Source organism: Etheostoma spectabile, chromosome 10, assembly GCF_008692095.1.
Source record: "Etheostoma spectabile isolate EspeVRDwgs_2016 chromosome 10, UIUC_Espe_1.0, whole genome shotgun sequence".
Taxonomy (NCBI): Eukaryota; Metazoa; Chordata; class Actinopteri; order Perciformes; family Percidae; genus Etheostoma; species Etheostoma spectabile.
In genome coordinates this window covers 24975064-24984735 of record NC_045742.1, presented here as the reverse complement: position 1 = coordinate 24984735, position 9672 = coordinate 24975064, and the positions used below count along the sequence as shown (strand labels likewise).

Genomic DNA, 9672 nt, shown 5'->3' with positions numbered 1-9672 from the left:
GACCTGCTCTTTTATGAAAAGCGCAATGAGATAACTGTTGTTGTGATTTGACGCTGTATAAATAAAATTGAAATTAATCATATAGTATACTCATTTTATAGGTTTTTTACTTGCATTTTGTGTTTCTACTTAAACCTCAGACTGTATAAAATATGGAGGTAGTCTTTGTGACATCACACCTGAGGCTTTCTGAAGAACTGTATAACACCATTTTGGCAGGGCCTGACTTTGCCTAACTCCATGCTAATCCAAATATGGACAAAGACGTTGAGGAGCTTTAGCTGGGGCGGGCTGAATAAAGGTGTACTCTCTGGTTGCCTAAGCACACCCTTAATTATGCAGAACTTTAAGCCTGAATATAATTTTTTAACTCAACACATACAGTGACTAATGCGTAGACATTAATGAGTGGGAAGTGGACATCTTTTACAGTTTCAGCCTCTGATTAGATTTCATGCTATATTAAGATAAAAGTCAATGATAAAATAAAAATGCTTGTTTAATAAAGAAACTCAAATTATTAACTCATGAAGTGATTTTATGAAAATGCATGTGAACTGATAGCGACTTGGTCTATGTGATTATGATATTTTTTTTTAAAACACCAGAACAGAACAGAAGACTGCCAAAACTACAACACAGATAGTATAAGATAAGCAAATTGTGTAGTTAAAGGGCTACTTTGTCGATTTCACTCCAGCTCATCTTTGTGTGGGCAGTGTGTTTAGATGAATGTTGGTGCTTTCTCTCTGTGGCGCCAGTGCATAAAGCTGATCTGCTGTGGTCTGCGCTCAAACGGCGGATCTTAGCTGAAATAGCTCTTTAATTAACAATCCACCAGACTGTCTGAGTTACCATAATAAAATGATTCATAACACGCAATTTAACTATTTTTTGTTGTCATGTGTTACTCGTGACAATTTTCCCCCGATGGCAAGGACAGAGGGGGAGGAAGAGTGACACTCACGTAGTTATAGATACTGTGCACATCTGAGTGTCTTTAGTTTCTATATAAATCCTGGCCCTGTGTGACCCTGCACTGGACACCAGCTGATGACTTTCTGCAGCCTTTTTTACTGAAGTATGTTTGATCCTCCCTGCTAACATTCTTTTGTCAGTTTTCTGTCATGACAAATCTCCTAATTTTGAATGTTTCCTGGAAACCAGATACAGGCAAACCCATCATATGACAATGACTTCAATGTCCCTTTGTAAGTCTCTGTTGTCTGTGTGTTAGAACTGAGAGGAAACTTGTTTCATGTACACCAGGGAGGGAGTAGAGGCCCAACCCACCAAGAACAGCAAAAACAGCAGAAGAGAGGGAACCACAGTCACTCATGACACCAGGGGTTGATTCATAGACTTTGTATAAGTGAAGCCAAACAGCTGGTGGCTGGTTGCATATAGGTCATTAATCCCACCCCCAATATGTTAGCGGATAGGACTAAAAAAATCAAAGTACACCACAAATGAATGTTTCCCAAATATTGTTTCTTTCATTATAGGTAGTTTGTATCATGTTTGTTCAAGTGTTAATTTCCACGATCAGTTTGGGTTTTATTATGGTTTTTTGTTATTTGATGCTATAAAAATGGGGTAAACATCATGACTGACAGCTGTGATTGACTGGCGATTGGTCAGGGAGGTGTATGGGCTGGACTTTTATACCGCAGTGCCACCGCCCAATCACTACTGTCCAAACTCTGGCTCCAAAATTAAAAGATGGCAGCGCCCATATCCGGGATATTTTGGCTTCACTTTTGTACAGTGGCAGGAAGTTCTTTTAATACATCCATGGTGGAGACTTGTCGGGCATCTTTACATACAGTCTATGCAACATCTATCGGTTAGTTTATTAAAATGCTGTCAGACTGATGTATGGATGCTTTTCTTTTTGCCTTGGAGGTGTTTTTTTCATTGGGCTATGATGTTTCTAGGCTTTGTTGTAGACACCCTCTCTAGGCTAATACCTTAGTGCTCCTACCACCTCTAATTGAAATAATGCTGTCCTGGTTTTAGTACTTGAGTGGTCCTATACCTTTATTCAGGTCGCCTCTAGTGCGGCAAAATATCAAATATTTATAGTGTCAAATCATCAACCTGATTTCCCAGTCTAGCTGTAATTTCATGCCTACTGTGTCCAGCTGTTTTAGTGCTGCTGTGCAGCTAAATGTGCAGATGAATTTAGTAATAAGAGAGTGTAGCTTCCCATACCTTCCAGCAGCTCTGTCAGAACTCTAGAAAGGTCGGGGCAGTTCTGCTACTCCAGATCCTTTCTTAACCTCAACAGTTTACTTACTGATGTTGTGAAGACTGGAAACTGGTAGCTTGCAGATAGTCTTTTTATACTGTTTCCCTATGTAAGAAGCCTTTATTTTGGTAAAGTATCAGGGTTTCCACGGGGTCCTAAAAAGTAAAAAAAAAAAGCTGGTAGAGTACGTGCCCATATATAGAGGCTCTGTTTCCAGTGCAGCAGCCGCAGATTCGGCTCCGACCTGCGGCCCTTTTCTGTATGTCATCCCCCCCCCCCTTTCCCCTTTCAAGTCTAAGCTGTCCTGTCAAAAATAAGGGTATTGTGTTCTAGGTCTTAAATAATTTTAAACAGGTCTTAATTTTTCTATGTCCATGTAACGCTACCTCTAATGCTCATTGAAATACTTTATAAATACTTAATAAATTCCGTGCCGTGGTGTTAGTTTTTTCTTTTGATAGTCCAAATATAATTTGCTGCATAGCTATATATTGTGATTACTTATTATTCAATTTGAATAATTTGAATTTATTCACTTTGCAAGTACTTTTGTGACTCTGCATTTTGTTGTACATAATGTTGTGTTATACAGTAGTTCTTACATTTCATTCAGTCTTAAAAGGTCTTTACTTTGACTTGTTAAAACTTGCAGAAACCCTGAGTAAACAGTACCTTTAATGCCCCTAAAGTGCACTGGGGTTTGTGGTAAGCAGTCAATTATTTTTACACCCACAGTGAAAAAAAGAAGAAGAAAAAACAATAGGCGGGTTAATGCTGACTTCAGTATTGTTATCATCAAGCAGTAACCAGTAGCCCAGCCCTGTTAAAGCCACAGCTGGCTACAGGCCAAATTACTTCTTTTTTACGTCTGATTGCAATTATACACGTGGCAAAGTATAAATGTTGCGTTTGAGCCAAAAACCCAGTAGGCAGAGAAAATGCAAAGAGAGAAAGAAAAGATTAAATCTTTAGACCGCGAGCTACAGGTCTTGACTGACGAGGTGCAGAAGCATTCCTCTAAACTCCAGCCAAGCGATTTAAACGTGACAGAGAGAAACCATATTTGGGATTGAACACCCCAGTCTGTCAGTACCGTTTGTGTTTTCAAAATACACACCTTCTGACTATAAAAGAAGATGGCATCATTTGAACTTATAATGTGCTTCAGTTATCACAAACTCTCTGAAGATGCTATAACTTCACTGTGATTACCTGTGGCTATTAGCACTGATCTTTGTGAATTGGACTGTTTTTGCAATGAGGCTAATTTTTAATAGAACTGTGCAAGCATAGAAAATGGCACTGAAACAATGTATGCTTGGCAGCAAAGTTAGTTTTTTTTGTAATCTTTAGTGGTGCTTTTTGTCTTATTTTTGCCGGTTTTGCAGCTGTAAAAGCTGCATAATGCTTTTGTGAATTTGTCTGTCTCAGTCTAAAGGCTTAGCTTCCTAAGCTTCGCTTCATGTATGTCTCTGATTTAATACTAATAGCAAAGATCATTTAAATTTAGTGACTTTATGGCACATGAAGTTAAAAAAGGCTGATCACACCGACTGGTATGGTGGTTGTAATGACTGAAAAAGGTAGTCTTAAACTGCCTTATATTCAAGCCATACAAATCAGTAAGGCCTTAGAACGACAGACAAATAGCTTAACTAGAAACTAGAAAGGTACCTTAACCTTTGCAGATTACACTTTTAGTAACTTTTTTTTCTTTTCCTTTTTAAATCCGGAAATCAAGAGTAATAGTGGAGTATATTTGTGGAAAAATGTCCTGTTCAAGTTTATTAAGTACAGAGCATAATGACAGCTTAGAAGATGGAATCAAACATTTTCTTATTGGCACACTGTGCATAACTATTATTAAGGAACATTTTGTAGAAAATGACCTCAAAAGAGGGAACACGCTGAGAGGAAGAGTAACTGATCTGAGCCCTGGAATTAAGTGTTTACATGTATGTGAAAGAACAAATCGACCCATAACAGCTGTTGCATCAGATGCTAAACAAAAAAAATGCTCTGTGCCTGAGTATAAGACATGCAGAGGAAACCTATGGCCAGAGAGACCAGAGTGCTGCAGAGAGATAGGTGCTGTGGTTACTCAACGGTGCTATCACGTCTGTCCATAGACATCATTTTGGGTGTGTTTGATGATTAACTGGGCAGCAGGGTGGAGCGCCTCGACAACCAGCTGCTTCTTTATGTGGGAACTGATATGTAGTTGTAGACATATAATACACATATGTACATATTGTAGTTGTGCTGCGTTGAGGATCAAACTTTTAATAAGGAAGTACAATCTATAGGTTCGGGATCAGGCGTTTTTGATTATTTAAAATCTGATACCATGCCTGTACCAATCCTTTGTTTGGCCTGCCCAACCTGTTAAAATGTTGTTACCATTTCTTAAATCAACATTTACCGTGGTGGGGCCAATAAATAACTAAAAAGAAGCCAGCAATGATTACATACGCACACGCACGTGCACACGGGCACGCACAAACACACACACACACACACACACACATACACATACACACAGTTTGCGATCAGTGTGTGATGTGATCAGTGTGTGATGTGAGTGACTGAGAGAATGCGTTTGCAAGATGATTAAAGGGATAAGAAAATAAATTGAACAGGACAGGACAGGTCAGGACAGGACAGCCTATAGACAGGAAAGGCGAGAGAGAGGAGGGATGACACACAACAACCCGGGCTGCTGCCAAGGCCTTAGTCTACATGGGGCGCACACTGGGTGAGCTAGAGGTCGCCCCGCATAAGAACGATTTAAAGAAGGACGGAGAAAATGGTTTAAATTAAAACCCTCACAGGACATGAACACCCGTTTCCTTGGTGAAAGTCTTGTTTCTTCCTGGGATGAGAACTCCGCTCCCCGGATTAGGGTCTCTGTGTTACTGTGGTGCATATAGCAATAAATAGAAATACATACGAATTACAGTGCATTACTTTTTGATAGTTATATTGTTTTGTTGACATGGCAACCTATTAGAACTACTACTAGATCTTTTCACATGTCAAAAAGATTCCAGTCTTACAATGGGTTTATATTTAACAACTATCCTTCACATTCTTCTCTTAATTTTGTAAGTCCTCTAAAAGCTTTTTTTTTAACATTACATTTAGTCATTTCTTTAACTTGTAATACACAGAGGACTAAGACATGACATCATGGCAAAGTGATCTGTTGGGATAGTCTTACTGTAGTGATTACTTCCCCACCTGTTGGCGAACAATGGGCTGTGTGATCTACTTGACTCTAACTGGAAGTGAACTAGATTGCATTGCGCAGCGCACGCGCACGCCCACGTGCACACAGGCACACAGACACACACACACACACACACACACACACACACACACACACACCACACACACACACACAGCATGAATGGCCAAAGTGAAGTGGCATTTCCCCATGTCAGATGACTAACCACATGAGTCACATATGGAAGAGAGCAAGTGCCTTCTCCCTCTCAAGGCCAACACTGTTCACTGTTTTCTTACAGCTCCAGGGTTTAGACGGTTTCTAATGACTACCAAGGCCTCCCCTTTCAGCACCACAATGAGAAAAAAATGAGCTGAACAACAAACCGAAAACAAACAAACAATAAGCACTTTTTAATACTCAACTGCTACTATTATTATTATTATTATTACTTTTCACCATTGCAACACCTTAATTATGTTATTTATGTAAATACTGTATCATAATATACCTTTAACTATGTAAATATCCACACTCCTTATATTTCTTTATTTCTTTATTTATATTTCTTATATTTCTAATATCTGAGCAACTGTAACACAGAGTTTCCCTTCGGGGATCAATAAAGTATTTCTGATTCTGATTCTGATTCTGATTAAAGGGAAGTTTAATGTTAATTCAACCTGAACCCTATTTTCCCATGCAATGGTGTGAAGTGACTAAGTGTGAACAAGAAACTTTGAAATTGGTCCAGTTTTAAGCAAAAACGCTGTAACCTGCAGCCGTGAAACAGGGTGCAATGTAATCAAATAGGGCAAATGTGCATCGTCTATTTTGTTAACTAAAAGTGCTGTTTTTGCCGCTGAGACTCAGATCGTTCAGGGCAGTGAGCACCAACAAATAAAACCGGTGTTCACCTCGACACTGCTAGGGTGGAGACGGAGATCTCAGGGACAGATATTTGGACACCTGCAACAACACCAAAGGTATCTGCATAAAGAAATATTATTAAAGGGAAGAGATTAAATATGTTTGTTGGAATTTAATTTAAAGGGTTACTTTTGTGACTTATGGGAAGAACAATCTTTGAAATTGGTCCAGTATTAAGCAAGATTGCTGCAGTCAGCTGCAGTGAAACAATCTAGTAAGTTATTGGGCAATTACACCTTCAATTTTATGTCCACAAAAACTGCTTATTTAATCATTGACAGGCTCAGGCTATTGTTGTAAGTGTCAAACAACATTATGGAGAGGATCCCTACAGACATAGACCAGTATGATCCTTTTTGTTTAACTAGAAACAGCTCTGAAATCGCCATTGCCAAAATCACCAGACTCCATTTAAATAAACAATACTTTTAGTGTGAGCCAGAGTATTCTCACATGTATTATCTTACTCTTTAACAAAAAGGTCTACCTCTGTAGGCATCCTCTCCATAATGTTTTAGACACATTTACACACATTAATCTGAGCATGTCACTGGTTAAATAAGTAGTTTTTGTGGACATAAAATTGAAGGTGCAATTGCCCAATAACTTACTAGCTTGTTTCACTGCAGCTGACTGCACAAATCTTGCTTAATACTGGACCAATTTCAAAGATTGTTGTTCACATAAGTCACAAAAGTGACCCTTTAAACTAAAGGGTCACTTAACCCCAACTCCCAAAAATTTCATCTCTTCCCTTTAATGATATTTCTGTCTCCACCCCAGCAGTGTCGAGGTGAACACCAATTTTATTTGTTGGTGCTCACTGCCCTGAAAAAGTCCCCTGTTGTTCCACAGAATACGTGTCAAATGCTTTCATTGGCACTGTTTCTTTATTGGAATGTAGTGCCACTGAAAACAGTGTGTCTTATTTTCACACTTGTGATTTGAACTCAGTTAGAATTGCTTTTTATATTGCTCTGGCACTACCAGAAAGCAACATTAAAATGGCTCTAATTTTTGGGGTAAGATTCAATAAAGTGTAGGATATATAGCCCTACTCAGCCGTAAAAACAGTTGCATACTGTATGCTGCAGCTCTGGGAGACCAAATTAATCTAATTTACACTGACATTAGAAGTGATATTGCTTGACAGAAAGCCTAAGTTACAAACTGGGGTGTGATATTTGCAATATATAGCTACCATGTTTAAAAATTGACAGCCAAATTGGAAAAAATAGTGATTGTGGCTGAAGACACCACCTTTAATTTGAACATTTTAGTGAAAAAAGTTTTAATTTGGTAGAAAAATGTGTGTTATGGAACAGCCTGGTCACGATTGCTTTGTGGTTTGTATCATCCACTAGCTTGACCTCTGTGAGTTGATTCTGAAAGAAAGTTATGAGCGCTTGGAGTTCAAAGCGACACAAAGCAGGGTTTAGTTCACACACTGTTCTAAAGGTTAAATGAGACCCACAAGAATATATTTTCTAACAATAAATAGAGTAAATAGATAAGAAAAAGGGCATAAGTGAAAGGGTGTATTGGTTCAGATTTGGTTCATACAGATACATCTTCAGGAAGGAAAACAGTGTAACAAATTATGATTCCAATTAAAACCAATGGCAGAGGCTTTATTCAGAGTTTTTAAATAATGGAATTTAATAGATTCACAACAATGTGAGAGTTTGTGTTCCTGTTAGAGTTTGTATGTCTGTTCCGATAGCTACCCTGGAAGGTGAACTTAGAAGCACTCATATTGATTACTGACATCCACTTAGTCTTTATATTCTATGTACAGTATATAACCCATATTTCCCAGGGAGCTGGCAGAATAAATCTGATGTTTTAGTTTATGTGGCTTGAAATGTTTTGGTGAGATTTGAATCAGTGGAGCTATACAAAGGCTGAGAGGAAGCTCTGCCTGAAGGGAGGGAAGACTTGAATGGATTAACCTTGTAACCCATATTCTTAGCAATTGTAAGGAAACACTTGAAGAGAAAGGGATGTGTCAGTGACGTCAGTCCCAAACTAGGAATAGGAACTTACGTGTGACTCATTCTGAAGTACCTGTGCTATTCTGTGGAACTTTAGCTGTGGGTTTTCAGGACTGGGTCTGTTTGTAGTCCTAAAGAGTACACCAGAACAGCCCATATGCCATAATAAAAAAAACTGGTTAGGTGGTCTCTAAGCGGTGTCTTCCCATCAACCATGGTCATAATTGACCCATTCTGTTTCTCTGTTTTATAAAGGATATAGAGGATCATCCCTCAATGTAAGGAATGTGTAAGGTTCACATTTGATCCAAGGACAATTCAATGTCTATAGGGACTCCCAGATGACTGGTTTATTGTCCTCACAACAAAACAAACGCATGTGCTTCAGTATGTTACGTTGTGTACGATATGTTCATGTTTGTTTTTATGGTGTAACAGAGAGTGACAAAGCTAAAGAGGTAAAGAGATGAAAATGTTTGAAAGGCAGCCAGGTTAGAGACATGACATTCAGCACCTCCCTCTGGTATGATTTAATTCTTGCAGACACGTAGGAAGACAATATGTTTTATGCAACTGGAGGAAATAACAGAGTGCTTGTATGTGTTTGATTCTTTGTCTGTGTTCCAGTTATTGTACGAGTATGAGGCAGAAGAACTCTATCATGAAGAGGGATTCAGAGAGAGAGAAAGACAGAAAAGATGAGAGAATGAGCTTGTAACTGAAGTTAATCTTTCTTTTAAATCTGCACTGAATTATTATAGAATAAGTGAAACAAATAAAAGTGAAATCTTCAGCCCTGCTACGGCCTCTAGAGGCTGCAATGTTCATTACAGCCCACATAAGTGTTGTGATGGGTTGTGAAGTATTTGATGGAACAGTTTTAACAGTATATGGATAGAGCAAATGCTTATTTTTGAGCATTAGCAGTAGTGGAGCTACAAATGTAATGTATGTGCTCAGTAAAGAGCCTGATTATGTCTGTTTTTTCCTCACCACTGTTGCACATAATGCTTGTTCTTGTTGGAATTGTTGGGTAAATTATAGGGTGTTGGTCCTGACCAAAAGAACGAGATCCAGGTTACAAGTGGCCAAAAATGGGTTTTCCTCAGGAGGGTGGATGGCGTCTCCCTTAGACATAGGGTGAGGAGCTTGGAGTAGAGCCGCTGCTCCTTTAAAAGGAGCTAGTTGAGGTGGTTTGGGCCTCTGGTAAGGATGCCCCCTGGTCGCGTCCCCTGGGACGTCCAGCTGGGAGGAGGCCTCGAGGAAGACCC

At 39.0% G+C, this 9672-nt stretch overlaps 1 protein-coding gene and 1 long non-coding RNA gene across 4 annotated transcripts in view; one reads left to right on the top strand and one right to left on the bottom strand.

Annotated features, from left to right (window-relative positions):
* The window catches only part of piezo1 (piezo type mechanosensitive ion channel component 1 (Er blood group)), a 134191-nt gene that overhangs the window by 10717 nt on the left and 113802 nt on the right, over positions 1-9672 (top strand). The gene's annotated exons all lie outside the window — the stretch shown is intronic.
* The window catches only part of LOC116696474 (uncharacterized), a 21128-nt gene continuing 17999 nt past the window's right edge, over positions 6544-9672 (bottom strand). Inside the window, exons 2-3 of the long non-coding RNA XR_004333737.1 lie at positions 7032-7036; positions 6544-6593 (exon numbers count right to left, since the gene is read on the bottom strand). This is a non-coding gene — a long non-coding RNA (uncharacterized LOC116696474). The remainder of the gene's footprint in view (positions 6594-7031; positions 7037-9672) is intronic.